This window comes from Vulpes lagopus, chromosome 1 (genome assembly GCF_018345385.1).
Source record: "Vulpes lagopus strain Blue_001 chromosome 1, ASM1834538v1, whole genome shotgun sequence".
In the NCBI taxonomy this organism is placed as follows: domain Eukaryota; kingdom Metazoa; phylum Chordata; class Mammalia; order Carnivora; family Canidae; genus Vulpes; species Vulpes lagopus.
Window position 1 is genome coordinate 175293109 of NC_054824.1, and position 16363 is coordinate 175309471.

The 16363-nt window shown below is 41.8% G+C and overlaps 1 pseudogene; it reads left to right on the forward strand.

Moving 5' to 3' along the window:
• The first annotated feature begins 13446 nt into the window (after window positions 1-13446).
• On the forward strand, window positions 13447-15138 carry LOC121487876 (annotated as a pseudogene).
• Window positions 15139-16363: the final 1225 nt, after the last annotated feature.

Here is a 16363-nt window from a genome sequence, read left to right on the forward strand (position 1 = left end):
CAGAAAGGTTCAGAGCATAGTCTCAGAGCCAGATCATCTATTAATTATCATTAGTTAATATTATTACTTAACCTCTCAAGTTGCTATTCTAACATGGGGACGATGATAATACCTACATCATAGGGTGAAGTAAATGTGATAATATAAAGTCCTTAGGCTAGTACTTTGCACATAATTTACATAGTAAGCATTCTATAAGCATTATTACTACTTGGTTTGATGAAAGAAAACACTCCTAGGATAAACACTGTCTTCAAGAAGCCCATATTCTAATGAGAACGATCATGTAAACAATGATCATGCAAGGCAGTTAATGCTATATAAATGTATATGTGGCAAATTTTGGGAAGAAGTCATGGCAGTCTTTGTGGAATAGGTGACATTTCGGCAGTTTTGAGTATTTTAGGCAAAACAGGAAGATTCCTGGCAATGTAAAGAGAATTTTCCAAGGCATGTGGTTGGGAGAGAGCTTGGCCTTCTGAGGAGCATCAGGTAAGGTTATACATATAGGTCTTATCTAAAAAGATTTGTTGTAGGTGAACTTGAAGAGAGGTAGGGTCAGCTCTTAAGAACTTTGTATTTTTTAGAATTGGCAATGAGGAGCCATCAACTTCATCAAAGGAGGGGAAAGGAAGGGGAAATCTGTTGAATCCATTTTTTTCCTTGGGTAGCATTTATCCCAAAATAGTAAAAATGAGAGAAACACAGTCATCTGATGATGAAACCAGGAGGTGTGTTGCCCAGACCATAGCATATGAAGAAGGAATGTGTATGGAGGAAACGGCAATGAATTAGCAGATGGAAGGAAGATCAAATCTAAGTGTTCGCAGAGGGAGAATTGGTAAGAGAATTTTACCAATTTGCCCCCAGAATCTCTGGACAACTGAGAAATGGAGGACACTGCAAAAATCTGAGATCAGATGGAACAGCCTGAAAATGAGATTGTGTTCATCACCCCTCCACTCACCTCTGCCAGAGGTAATTGCCTCTGCCAGAGGAGCTTGTTTCGGGGGGGGGGGGGGGGGGGGGGAGTGGAAATAAAGAGCCCTAGAGAGTAAAGGTGAAACTCAGAATAAACAAATGGTCAGTAAATAAAAATTAAAAAAAAAAAGGGGGGGATCCCTGGGTGGCGCAGCGGTTTGGCACCTGCCTTTGGCCCAGGGCGCGATCCTGGAGACCCGGGATCGAATCCTACATCAGGCTCCCGGTGCATGGAGCCTGCTTCTCCCTCTGCCTGTGTCTCTGCCTCTCTCTCTCTCTCTATCATAAATAAATAAAAATTTTAAAAAAATGGTCAGAATGAAATTCTCTACTGGAATGGTAAAACTTGAAGTTCAGAATACCAGCTGTTTGGCTTATACGTTTTAGATGATCCTTTAGAGAAACTTAACAACTCAAGAAAAAAGCTGTGAATAGTGTGATATTTGGAGAACCCAACGGACATTTTCAGCAGGCCAGTCCAATCACCTTATACTGCAGAGCCGTTCAGTGTTTAAGTCCCACTTGCATAGAACTTCCAGAAGCATTTTTGTATTTCACTCTAAAAAATAAGTGGACATAATAGAAAACTGGAAGCTAATGCACATATCCATCAGTAGTAGAACGAAAAAATAAATCGTGGCATTTACATACATTGAAACCTAACCCAAGAATTTTTAAAAAATTAGTTACTGATAATACACAACATGGATGAATCTTAGAGATGTTATGTTGAATAAAAGAAGCCAGGTACGAAAGATTACATACTCTGTATGAAATCAGAATAGGCAAAACTAATCTATGGTGATTATCTGTGGAGAGGCGGGAGATAATTAATTGGGGGTGGATGGGCACTGGGAAGTCTTCTGAGTGAAGGAAATGTTCTATATCTTGATCTGAATGTTGCTCACATGGCTGTATATATAAACTATGTAGCTACATATTTATATATTTTATTTCATTTAAGTTTAAACTAAAAATAATAAACACAAATCAAGATTTCACCAGACATTTGAGGGAGGCATTTATTTATGGTTTTTTTTTTGTTTTGTTTTAAAGAAAGTGTGTTCAAGTGGGGGTAGGGCCAGAGGGATAGAGTCTCAAGCAGACTCCCCACTGAGTGTGGAGCCCAAGATGGGGCTCAGTCTCACCACCTTGAGATCATGATCTGAGCTGAAACCAAGAGTCGGATGCTGAATGGACAGAGCCACCCAGGCACCCCCTGAGGGAGGCCATTAAATGCAGAGAACAAAGACTATGAGTTCCACAAAGGAAGAAATCGTTGTTCTGATGTATCCCAAGCACCTAGAAAAGTGCCTGGCATATGATAGTTTCTCAGTGTATATTGGTTAACTGAATAAATGAAAACGAACACACAAAAACCAAAGAGAAAACAGGACCTCAAAAACCTACAGATAAATACAAAACAGAGTTTCACAATAATTACTATCCCAAGGATAACAGAAGATATTCCATTCGTTAAAAAGAAAAACAAAGAGTTCTTGAAAATTAAAGGTGTAAAAGTTGAAAAATTCAGTAGGAAGGCTGGAAGATAATATGAAATTTTCCCAAAAGTAAAAACAAAAACATTAAGAGCAATTAGAAAAGATAATAAAGAGAATAAATTCAGGGGGTCCAATATCTGATTGATATCCTTTCCAGAAAGTACAGAAAAGAACCAAGGAGTCACAATTATCAAACATAATGCAGTTACCATGTGACCCAGCAATTCAATAATAAATTCAATAAATAAAATCTTTAAAAAAAAAACCCACACAATTATTTCCAACAGGGCACATCACTGAGAAATTAGAAGTTTCTAAAAGCTTCCACTAAGGCAGAAAGATCATAAACGAAGAGCATTTAGCATGGCATCAAATTACTAAACAGTAATTTAAAAATATTTTATTATTATTATTATTATTTATTATTTTTTTTTAATTTGAGAGAGAGTGAGAGCATGAGCCAGGGAGAAGCAGGGAGCCTGCCACAGGGCTCTATCCCAGAACTCCAGCATCACGACCTGAGCTGAAGGCAGATGCTTAACCAATTGAGCCACCCAGGAGCCCCTAAACAGTAATTTTTTTTTTTTTTAAACAGTAATTTTTAATGTAGAAGTCTCTGGAGCAATACAACCTAGAAATTCTCAGTAGAAATGATTTGCGGCCTAGGAATCCATATCCAGCCAAACTATTAACCAAGTGAGAGGTAAACCTAAAGTCATTCTCAGACACGCAAAATCTAAATAAGTGCGGCCTTTAAAAATGTACATTTGGGAATCCCTGGGTGGCTTAGCGGTTTAGCGCCTGCCTTTGGCCCAGGGCGTGATCCTGGAGTCCCGGGATCGAGTCCCATGTCTGGCTCCCAGCATGGAGCCTGCTTCTCCGTCCTCCTGTGTCTCTGCCTCTCTCTCTCTCTGTCTGTCATAAATAAATAAATAAATCTTAAAAAATTTTTTTAAAAATGTACATTTTACCCCCAAAACCTGCTGTTTGGGACACTCCTAGTAGACGTGCTCCACTACAAAGGGTAAACAAAAAAGCAACAGCCGTGGGATCTAGCAAAGAGCAGCTATACGATGGGAGAGCAGCAAACTCAAGTCCACAGGGCGCTAGTCAGCAAATGGAGAGGAGTCCAGTCAGACCAGGTTGGACTATGAATACGCAGGATCTGAAAAGAAGTATTTTCAGGAGGAGGAAATTTAACTGACAAAATGAGTGATAGTTTTAGCCACCTGGAAAACTGTATAAAGGAGATATTTTGTGGCATTCAGATGTTGGGAGAAACAAACCAAATAAGAAATCAGGCAATTACATAGTAAAAGCAGAAAATTGTACAAGAAAGGTAGTCATAGTTACAAATCGGCTTTATAGTGACCAGTGTTATATAGGCATAATAATGAACACCCTAAATCTGAATATAATAATAAAAAAAAAAAGCTGGAACTGTTATATCGGAAAAGACGAATTAATCAGTAGAGGAAGGGCACTCAGCAGTCAGGGCGGGTAGTGGTCAAAGCACTGGAGCTGGGTTCAGGGTTCCTCCTTAACTGCTGGGTTTCGGGGAAAGTCCAGGGTGTCCCAGGGCAGGAACTGGAGCAGCGAGGGTGACAGGGATGGGGGCACGGAGGGAACTCTGTACCAGCTAACACAGAAGTCCATTTTGTAATACCGAAATAACTCATATGGTTGGGACTGTGTAACCATCTGAATAGGCCATGAAATGGGAATGTTGGGGAGTGAAATCTTCACCACAATTAAAAGCCAGTGAATACTCTCTGAAATAGCTGAAAATAGCGCAATATGGGTATTATTCAAACAAATACCAGAAAAGCAAACAAACAGCTAAGAGAGTGGAAAAGTGAATGTACCTAGGTGGGTGAAGCGGGCCAAGGAACTGATATTTTTCTGTTATACGCCGTATAGATTTGATTCTTTATGTGCATGTAATATTTGCATAAAAATAAATTTGACTTTTAAGTGATTTAAAAACTCACACAATACACAAGTGAATATGAGTAATCTTTGACTCTATCTTCCATTCTTCCTTTCATTGAGAATTAAGAAACAAATTATACCCCAGAGGCTTTCACAGGGTTTCAGTTCCATTCTCTCAGTATATTTCAGATAAGATTTGGAGACTTTGTTTTTAGCTGAGAGTTTAGTTTTGGTTTCTTCAGAAGGTCCCCGCCCCCGACCTATTGCTTTGCAAATAGATTCTATTATAAAGCCTCTATGTACAAAAAGGACGAAAAAAAGTATCTTTCTAGAGAACCATGAAGAGGTTGTAGTGATTTTATGAAAGGATTTGGGGGAAACCAATGTTCCTATACATTTGAAACTTTAGGGCTAAAGAGTCTTCCCATAATCATTGCTTATACCCTGTGGGCGCTTTGCTAATATTAGTTGAATGAATGAATGACTGATTTCATAGTGCCAATTTCTGACCTGTCAGTTCCCTCTAGATCACAATCTCAGACATTAGTGCCTTGGCACTCATTTATTTATTTTTTTTCATGTTCATTGTTATTTGAGTTTAGAAGATGGGCTTAGTACTGCAGGAGGTGGGAGGTGGGGGAAGCGGGATCTAAATCCCTGGGAAACTGGCCTGAGTTAGAGCTGAGTCTCGGCTGCTGAAGCTGGAGTCTAATCCCCATATCCCTGAGGACATCAGAGCAGAGGTTGGCATTCACACCTCTCAGACTGACTCCAGGGTTCTAGCAGATATATTTTCCCTCTGGCCCTCTTTTCCTTTGGTTACATTCCTTTGACTTCTGGGTGGCCTGATGTAGCCAGATAAGAACACCGGGCCCCTCAGAGTCCCCTGCTCCAGCTGGTCCCGTGCCTGTGAAGGATTAGGCCGTGAGTGTTTTCACCTCAACTAGCCTCATTCAGAGAACCGCTCCGGGCCTTTGGGTTCATCCCTAATCAGAGATTTGAAGGCCTCCCTTGCGGCCCACAGGTGGGGCCCTGCCATGATGGCACCTGAACGCCCTTCTGTCCATCTCTGTCCCCCGGGTGCCACCTTGATGGGAATCCCCTCCATGCCCCTCTTCACCAGCCCGTAAGTATACGAAAGAGCATTTCACTTTTTTTTGTTGTTGTTCCTTCAAACGCTTCTGAGGTTTAGTTTCCCCCATGAAGCAGCCAGTGGTGTCCCTCCCCCTCAGGGCCCAGAGCTGCCTGCATCACCCCAACCGCCTCTTACTCCTCCCTCCCCTGCCCCCTGGCTGCACTGTTGGCTTGGTGGCTTTTTTCCTTTGTTCCTGCATTTGAACCTCCTGTTCTTTTGAGCCAGTTTACAGCTGACCATCTCTACTAGACGAGTAAGTAGAAAAAGGAGAAGAGAGATGCTTTACCTGTGCATCCTGCTTCATTTCACTTCCATATTTTTTTTAAAAAAAAAGGTGGAAAAGAGGTTAAAATAAGGGTGGGTATGAACTTTCACTGATTTGTCATATTCTACATATGCCAGGCATCCGCCTCCCTCTGAACCTGTGAGGGTGTAGAGATTAGGGGACGACAGCAGCAGTGTAATAACATTTGGGCAACTTGTAGGACACCTCTGCTATAGGTCCCAGCCTCAGAGCCTTGTGGTCTTTCCTACTCATGTGCCATACAGTATTTATTTATCTTTTTAAAAGGTTTTAATTATTCATTCATGAGAGACACAGAGACACAGGCAGAGAGAGAAGCAGGCTCCCTGCAGGGAACCCGATGTGAGACTCGATCCCAGGACCCCGGGATCTCGGCCTGAGCCGAAAGGCAGATGCTCAACCACTGAGCCACACAGGCATCCTTATCACAACCTATTTTTGTAAAATATTATTTATTTATTTATTTATTTATTTATTTATTTATTTATTTATTTCTTCATGAGAGACAGAGAGAGAGAGGAGGCAGAGACACAGGTAGAGGGAGAAGCAGGCTCCATGCAGGGAGCCTGATGTGGGACTCGACCCTGGGACTCCATCCAGGATCTCACCCTGGGCCGAAAGCAGGCACTCAACCGCTGAGCCACCCAGGAGTCACTGCCACACAATGTTTTAAAATCATGTTTCATACACGCCTTCTTTTATTCCACAAATCCTCAGTGAATCCAAATAGTGTGCTAAGGTGTGCATGGAGAGGCCCTTGTACGCCAAGGCACAGACCCTGCCCATAGGCAAGGTACCGTTGGTCACTGGAGAATCCAGTGGGTGAAGGGGGAGCAAGGGGGTGGGGGTGGGGGTGGAAGGGACACACACCTTACTGTTGCTGAGGTTCCAGGTTCCCAGAAGGAAGATGAGACTGAAACCCACAGGTTTCTGAGACTTCTGAGGAATTAGCTGCTTGCAAGATGTTGGTTTGGTTTCAGCAACCATGATGGGGTATTAAATAATTCCTGTACTTTACTGGCAAGTTTTGATACTGCAATTTCTCTTTGTTAGAAACCCAATCCAAGACTTTTTCTTTTAGAAATCATCAGATTTGGCAGATGATTGCTTCTCTAGAAGTACTTCTTACTAAAATGAATCTTCATTTCTTTTGTCCTTTATACTCAAAGGGAAGAAAAAGTTCAAGAACATAAGTAAACGCTGCATTCTCTCTGCCTGGGTGATGGACTCCCTGACCTCTGTGTCCCGACCCCAGCACTCCCTGCTGCCCTCCCTGAAACACTGGACTTAATTTGCCTGGTGGTTTTGCCCAGACCCCCTTCTCCCCACCCCCCAGCTGTTATGTGAGTCGCAGAGAAGGGAAACGGAGGAGGGATATGCTGAGATGTGGGAACACAGGCTCAGTCGTCAGGTGTACCCCTATGTTGTCTGTGAAGGTGGTAAACTCTCTGGGGGCGGGGGGCCCATCAGGTGGTATATGCAACGTGCAGAGAAACCTGTGGTTTCCTTCATTATTTACTACATCGGCTCAGTGCCTTAGAATGCTTAGAAACCATGTTTTTCCCTAACAAACTCCTTTTCTCTTTCATCTCTCCCTAGAAATCTGATCTGAAAAAAAATTGTTTCAACAAACCCACAGTGTCAGATTTGTTCTAGCAACCATGAGTTCAAGATAAAGATAATCCAAAGTAAAGGAAGAGATTCCGTGAAGCCACAACTGTAACCGTGCTGCAAGATTGGGTGAAAGTCCGTTAATAAATAGTGTGAATTGTAGAACTATGGAAAGCAGCGTATTTTTAAAACAATCTTGTCAAGTGTACACTATATGCCCAGGATTATGCAAAAATACTTTCCTATGAATCTCCTATGAAGACTGTTTAAATACAGTCTTGTAAAGTTATTTGCTGAAGGTAATAGTGATAAAGTACTAGTAGTTACATGTGTGGCGTGCTTCCTAAGTGTCGGGAACGTGCTAAGAGTTCACGTGCATCATCTCATTAAATCTCAGAACAATCCATGAGGTAGAGGCGAGCATCTCCATTCTCATGATGCAGAGATAGACGGGAGAGAAAATGCACACCCAGCTACTTTCCCAAGGGTCTGCAGAATCTCACAGGGGGGCGAGGTTGTGTGACTCCAAGCCCTGCCTGTGTCTCTCCCTGGGGTCCACAGCAAAGGCCCCTTGCCCTGGATCTCAGATACCTGTGCCATGACACCACAGCCACCTTACTGGTTCCTCCTCCCCTCTCCTCCTCCTCCTCCTCCTCCCCCTCCTCCTCCATCTTCTTCTTCCTTCTCCTTCTCCTCTCCTCCTTCTCCTTCTTCTTCTTCTTCTTCTTCTTCTTCTTCTTCTTCTTCTTCTTCTCTCCTCTCTCTTCTCCTCCTCCTCCTCCTCCTCCTCCTCCTCCCTTTCTTCTCCTCCTCTTTGATGATTTAGGATAACATCTGTTAACAGCAAACATTTCTCCATTTTCCAGGACTTAAGGAAGAGCTAACATTGCCAGATTCATTGCAGCATCTAAGAAATTGCCCAGAGTGGTTTAAAGCAGTTGATTATCTGAAGGAGATTCAATACAGTAGTCTCCCCGCGCCTTATCCGTGGTTTTGCTTTTGTCCATTTCAGTTATCTGTGGATGACTATGTTCTTGAAGCGGATGATCCTCCCTCCGGTGTACTGTCAGAAGGTCAATAGTTGACCAATGCTACATTACAGTGCCTGCGTTATTCACTTCACTTCCTCTCATCACATAGGCATTTTAGCATTGTGTATCATCACAAGAAAAAAGGGGAGTACAGCACAGTAAGATATTTAGAGAGAGACCACATTCATATAACTTTTATAACAGTGTATTTTATCATTGTTCTATTTTATTATTAGTTATTAGTTATTACTACTAATAATATTACTGTGCCTAATTTTTAAAAAAGATTTTATTTATTTGCTCATGAGAGACACAGAGACAGGGGCAGAGACATAGGCAGAGGGAGAAGCAGGCTCCCTACAGGAATCCCGACGTGGGACTCGATCCCGGGACACCAGGATCAGGCCCCAAGCTGAAGGCAGATGCTCAACTGCTGAGCCACTGAGGTGTCTCAACTGTGCCTAATCTTTAAGCTACTTTATCACAGATATGTATGTATAGAAAGAAAACAGTGCATTTAGGATTCTCTACTATCCATGGTTTCGGGCATCCAGTGGGGGCCTTGGAACACATCCCTTGAGGATAAGGCAGAGCCACTGTATGTCCTTTTGCTGTCAATTTCTTGAGAAGTATAAAGCATCTTAGCCACCCATTCCCTCATTGTGGGAAGCTAACCATCATGTCTGTTCAGAATTACACTTAGAAGCAATTCTGAACTGGGAAACTGAGAATTGATAAGGTTTTAAAGCAACTTTACAGACAGTTGAGTCATCAAGTTTTGGGGGGAATTATGTGCCACACATTTAATTCATTTCTCTCTTTGCTGGCATGTTTGTGATATTTATCTAAATTATAAAAGAAATAATTTTAGTTGATGGCTGCTCAAATTTGTAACTGTCTTCCAATTTCTTTTTAAAGATTTTATTTATTTATTCATGAGACACACACACACACACACACAGAGGCAGAGACACAGGCAGAGGGAGAAGCAGGCTCCATGCAGGGAGCCCAATGTGGGAATCGATCCCGGGACTCCAGGATCACGCCCTGGGTCGAAGGCAGGTATTAAGCCACTGAAACATCCAGGCGTCCCTCTGTCTTCCAAATTTATGCCCTGTTACAAGAATGATCTCTTGAAAACGCTGACCTGACTCATTTTTGTTTCCCTAGTTTACCCTTGTTCCCTCCAGGCCTTTCACATCTAAACTGAGGCTTACTGCCCCTTAGGAATGAGCAGAGGGCCATGGGCCCTGCTAGGAGGAAAGGGACATGGCACAACTGGGCATCAAAGCAAGTTCTGAAAGCCCACTCTTGTTCATAAAGAAAAGGATTTTCTAAATTCCATGAACCTCCAGAACACCTGGGTGGCTAGTGGAATGAGCATTTGCCTTTGGCTCAGGGAGTAATCCCAGGGTCCCAGAATCGAGTCCCACATTGGGCTCCCTGTGAGGAGCCTGCTTCTCCCTCTGCCTGTGTCTCTGCCTCTCTTTCTGTGTCTCTCATGAATAAATAAATAAAATCTTTTAAAAAAAATTCTATTAACCTCCATGTCACACATTAAGAGCCAGATCTGTGGACTGACTATAAAGCACAGTTTAGGAGAGGAAGGAGATCTTTGTCTCCTCTTTGTCACCCCTCTGGCCCGGGATGAACTATGGGAAGATGAAAAGGATGAAGCTGGTAGACCCAGAGCCCCACTTCCCATTCCTGGGGAGTGATCTCAGACTAAAGTGGAATGAAGGGACTCTGAGAGGACACAGCCCGGAAGCACACTGACCCTGTGCCCCTCATCTAACCATGATCAGACAGGAGGGTAAAATCAATGCTGTGATGGTGCTCCACCGTGCAGCCCTGTGTCTCTGCCTCTTTCTTTGTGTCTCTTACAAATAAATTTTTAAAAAGCAAACAAAACAAACAAAAAACCCCCACAATGTCAGATATGCCCAGAGACCAGGTGGACAGGGACATCATCATCATGGAAACCAGAGGGGCCAAAGAAGGTATAGGGACATGCACGGATGGCTCTAGAAACCCTTCTTCAGGGGATCCCTGGGTGGCTCAGTGGTTTAGCGCCTGCCTTCAGCCCAGGGCATGATCCTGGAGACCCAGGATTGAGTCCCACATCAGGCTCCCTGCATGGAGCCTGCTTCTGTCTCTGCCTTTCTCTCTCTGTGTGTCTCTCATGAATAAATAAATAAAATACTTTAATAATAAAAAAAAGAAACACTTCTTCCCTCTACATTCACATCCACATGCAATCTTAGTGAGAAACAAGGAAAAATAAAAGATACTAAATCATCCAGAAGAACCAGAGTTATCTCCTAAAAACTCTTTAAATAATTGAATCAAACTAGATTTTCAGGGCTATCCCTGGGTGGCTCAGTGGTTTAGTGCTTGCCTTCAGCCCAGAGTGTGATCCTGGAGTCTCAGGATCGAGTCCCATGTCGGGCTCCCTGCATGGAGCCTGCTTCTCCCAATGCTTGTGTCTCTGCTTCTCTGTCTCTCTGTGTCTCTCATGAATAAATAAATAAAATCTTAAAAACAAAACAAAACAAAACTAGATTTGGACTAACGCTAGTGGGTTTTTTTCCTCCTACCACCCAACAGAATAGTAGTTTACAGGGAAGATCTGATCCTTTTATTTTCTTTCAAATCACTAACTACCTGTCCTGACACTATTTATTTAATAGTACCCACTGATTTGAGATACCACATTTTCCATTTAATAAAGTCTAAAATAAAATCTAGTATCTATTTCGGGTCTGTTTCTATTCTGTTATACTCATATGCCCACACCAAATTGCTTTAATTTTTATAGTTTTATGATATATTTATTCTCTTTTAAGACTCCTCTTCCTCCACTTATTATTTTTCTGGAAAGTTCCTGGCTACTTTTGTTTTTCCCCACATGAAATTTAGCCAAAAAAAATCTTGTTGGTAATTTTTGGGATTACACTAATTTTATAGCTTATTTTAAGGAAGATGGACATGTTAACTCTTTTTTTTTTTAAAGATTTTATTTATTTATTCATGAGGGACACACAGAGAGAGAGAGAGGCAGAGACACAGGCAGAGGGAGAAGCAGGCTCCATGCAGGGAGCCCAATGTGGGACTTGATCCCCCGTCTCCAGGGTCATGCCCTGGGCCAAAGGTGGCACTAAACCACTGAGCCATCCAGGATCCCCGACATGTTAACTCTTATCCAAGAACTTGGTATGGGCTAATCTATTGGCTTGCTTTTTAAAATCTTTTGCTACCATGATTCTACTTGATTGTTAAATTTGGAAGCATTTAATCTATCAACATAGAATGCCACTTTGGAAGATCATGTACTCCCCTATTTTCAGGAACAACTGGTGTTTTTGTTTTTTATTTTGTTTTGCTTTGGTTGTCAATTACTCTAAAACAAATCATCCCCTAAAAGTGGCCTAAAACAATAACCACATGGTTATTTGCTCATAGGTCTGCAATCTGAGCTGGGCTCAGCTGGGTGATTCTTCTGCTGGTCTTAGTGATGGTCACATCATGTGGCTACACTCAGTTGGCAGGTTGGCTGAAGTTCAGTCAGAACTCAGGATGGCTGAGCTTTTCTCTCCTTGTTGTCTCAGGACCTCTACCTTTCTAAGTGGCATCTCCACATGATCTCTCCAGCAGAGTAGCTGGACTTCTCATATGGTAGCTCAGGGCTCCCCAAACCACAAAAAACAGAAACTGACACATCTTCTTGAGCTTAAACCTAGAACTGGCACATTATTTCTATACTCTATTATTTAAAGCAGGTCATAGGTCCACTCAGATTCAAGAAGGGGTGGGTGTGAGGGCTACACAAAGGCATGAGTACTGAGAAGTATGGTCCAATTTGGACCACCATATTTATGGGCCATCATAGTCTTAAAAACTTCCAGTAAAGGGCAGCCCAGGTGGCTCAGTGGTTTAGCGCCACCTTCAGTCCAGGGCGTGATCCCGGAGAGCCGGGATCGAGTCCCATGTCGGGCTCCCTGCATGGAGCCTGCTTCTCCCTCTGCCTGTGTCTCTGCCCCTCTCTCTCTCTGTGTGTGTGTCTCTCATGAATAAATAAATAAATAATCTTAAAAAAAAGATAAAAAAAAAAAAAACTTCCAGTAGGCATTACACTATATCTCCAGTGTCTAACACAATGCTTGGCTCATAGTAGATTCTCAGCACACATCTGTTGAATGGCTACTACTGAAGCATCTGGCTAATAACACTGTATAGATAAGCAGCACTACTGAAGATATAGTTCAGTTTCTGGAGGCAAAGTCTGAGACACTATCTGCAAAGTTATACCTAGAGCAATGCTTGTTTGCTGCTCTTATGTGTTGGAGTCATTTACACATCCGTTAGATACCATCCTACTTCTTTGAAGGCATCCTACTTCTTGGAAGGCATCACCTATTATTATGCCTCAGGAAGGCATCTTTCCTGAGAATCTATTCAAAATACACATTAATAAATAAGTTGCAGCATTTATGTTCTGTGGAAACAAAGGGGAAGTTCTTTGAGGATAGTGGTTAGTGTGGAGGGAGGCCAGGAGGTTTCATTGTTCTAGTGAGTCAGGGAAGACTTCCTGGAAGAGGTGGTTTCAGAAACCCTTTGAATGATAGGAGAAGATAGAGGTTGATTGGGGATATTCTGGGCAAGTAGTATGACCTAAAAGAAAAATTCAAAACACAAGGGTAAGACGGATAAAGGGGTTGGTGAATAACTGCAAAGAATGGAGGGCCAATTTGGGAAGGTGTCTGACAATTGTCCAGGCATTTTCTGCAAAAGCTTTCCAGTGCCTGAAACGCTTTTGCAAAAGTGAACATTTATTGAGTCTGAGACTCTAGAAAGAGATTGCTTTGTCATTGCCACTCCACTGCTTGGGCTCCTGCTCCCTTGGTCTTCCTATTCATTTCTGAAGGGTTCAAATTGAGGCACAGGATGAACATGGCTGTATCTCAGGTTCATGGGTACCAGAGTGCATCAATGGACAGCCTCAAAAACACCACATTTAAAACTGGCTTCCTTGAAAAGAAAAAAAGAAACCAGAAGGAGGAAGCCAGGTGAGCCCCAACGAACTGGCGCTCTATTCCATGTTGAGTATAGTTTCCCTATGAAATCCGAGCTCCTTGAAGAACCTAATCTGCAAGGCATGTCCCCTGCTAGGGAGCACCTTGCCAGGGGCAATGTGGGGTTCCTCAGATCATTCTTTGTGATCATCCATTCCATTTCACAATGAATGTGGGGAGAAGTGGCTGGGAAATGACAAGAGGCATGCCTTGTTTTCCCAACTTGATCCAACACTGCTGAGTAACCAGCAAATTCCTGGAACTGCCCTTACCATTTGTAGTTCTTATTAGGAACCACACTCTTGAGTCAGACAGCCAGGAAGGCTTACTAAATATTTGCCACATGTAGAATCCTCAACTCAGGCACCATAAGAAGATGCATGAAGTCATAAGGGAAAGTAAGCCCCAAAAGTCATCTATCCAGTTCCCCAGCTCTCAGGAAAGAAAATTTGAAATTACTAAGTCAGTTAGTTGTTAGGAAAACTATGCCTTGCTCTCAGCCCTTAGAAGATTCTGGGGATACTTCAAAATGATAAAACAATTGGAAAACAAGACTCATATGTCAAGGAGAATGATGATTGATTCACCCTGGAGAAAAGCAGGTTGAAGGTGCAGTGGTTTCATTCTGTGGAAGATTCTGAGGGGGAAGAGAGAGGTCAACACTTCTCTGCCTGTGCTGGGGAGAGAGCAAGAGGAAATGGGTCTGCAGAACAGCATGTGGAACTGAAAATAAACACGAAGCACTGCCAACCATCAGTGTTATTATGTCCTGGAACATCAAGGGTATAGAGTCTTCACCGAAAAAAAAAATCTAACAGTTATAGTCTTGTCTAAACATGAACCAAAAAAGATTTAGAACCACCTTTCCAAAGTCCTATGTTACCGGGAAGTGAGTGATGGGGCCGGCTGACAGTAACAGGACCGAGCAAGTGTCACAGAGCAAGTGACAGTGAATGCCAGAGGACTTGGATCTCAGCTGAAGGACAGTATTCCAGTTCCTGAACTTTCAGCAAGTGGACCTTTGGGGCAGTATGAACTTCTTCACAAAGGTCTCCCTTGTGTGAAAAATGAACTTTTTCCCAGTCATCCTCTTGAACTATCAGAAAACAATTTCCAGCTCAACCAAGATAAAATGAATTTTCTACACTAAGAAACATCCGGGGTCTGTTTGCTCCACTAAAATTACAAATGGAATTCAAGGCAGTGCAGCAGGTCCAGTGTCTTCCATTTCTTCCAAACTCAAACCTTTCACTGGATATTTTGAGGGGTAATGATGAGACTATTGGATTTGAAGATCTTCTTAATGACCCGTCACAAAGTGAGCTAATGAGGGATCCCTGGGTGGCTCAGCGGTTTAGCGCCTGCCTTCAGCCCAGGGTGTGATCCTGGGGTCCTGGAATCGAGTCTCACATCCAGCTCCCTGTGTGGAGCCTGCACCTCCCTCTGCCTGTGTCTCTGCCTCTCTCTCTCTCTGTCTGTATCTCATGAATAAATAAATAAAATCTTAAAAAAAAGTGAACTAATGAGAGAACTACAGTTGATGGTGGAATATAAACTCTGTTTATTGTAATCTGCTGTGCTGTTTGTGAAAATAGAGAGGCTGTGTGTTGTTTATAGTCATCCTTTTACTATAATTTGATGTATACAACATTAAAAGTACTGACACATAAGAATTTTTGCCTAAATAGTATTTGTGATCATTTGAAATGATTTGGCCTTTGGTTTGTTGTCATGTGACAATTGAAACACTAAAGGGAGATGATTTTAAAAGTCCCAATTTATAGGAGAACAATAGCCTTCCACATGTCTTTCAAAAATTTTTGTTAATGAATATTTTAAAATTGTACAGGTTTCGGGATCCCTGGGTGGCGCAGCGGTTTGGCGCCTGCCTTTGGCCCAGGGCGCGATCCTGGAGACCCGGGATCGAATCCCACATCGGGCTCCCGGTGCATGGAGCCTGCTTCTCCCTCCGCCGGTGTCTCTGCCTCTCTCTCTCTCTCTCTGTGACTATCATAAATAAATTAAAAAAAAAAAATAAAATAAAATTGTACAGGTTTCAATTCAGCCTGTTTTCTGGGTATTCCATAAATTTAATTTTGATTACCATTATCAGCATTTGAGTCTACAGCTTTCATAGTAGCATCTCAGAATAAACATCTGTAATTGATTTCAGTGGTAACATTTCAAATTAAGTACAGAGTAGGGTATCTATATTTTACCTCGTTTCAGTATAGCCTGTTGATCCTTACAAGAAAAATACTGGATTTATTGATGCTATTTTAGAAAGGTAGCTATTTGATTCTTTCAGTTTGAAAAGCATAATTAAGTTCAAAGGTTTTGATTTTGGTTTTGTCTTTAAAATGAAAAAACAACCAGCACATGTTGATTACACTGTTGTACTGCATAGATTTATATATCACAAGATGATTAAATTGAAAAAATTAGAATATTCATGTACACACACTATGTATCCCTGAACAAATTCCATAATTATTTAAAAATAAATCTTCATTATAGTTAAAAAAAAATAAAGCCCTATGTTATCAATAGTCATCACCGAGTAAAGAGATTATGGTTGGTAACATTAATTATTTATTTATTAAATACTAATAGTTTTAATTATCAATAATAATTATTATCACTGTTATTTTCTAATTCTCTATAATAAATGGGTTTCATTTTTATGGTAACATAAGAATTCCTAAAAAAAATTTCATCTGGTCTTCTGTGACTTAAAAAAATAATAGTTTGATTTTTTTTTAAAGATCTATTTATTTATTCATGACAGACACAGA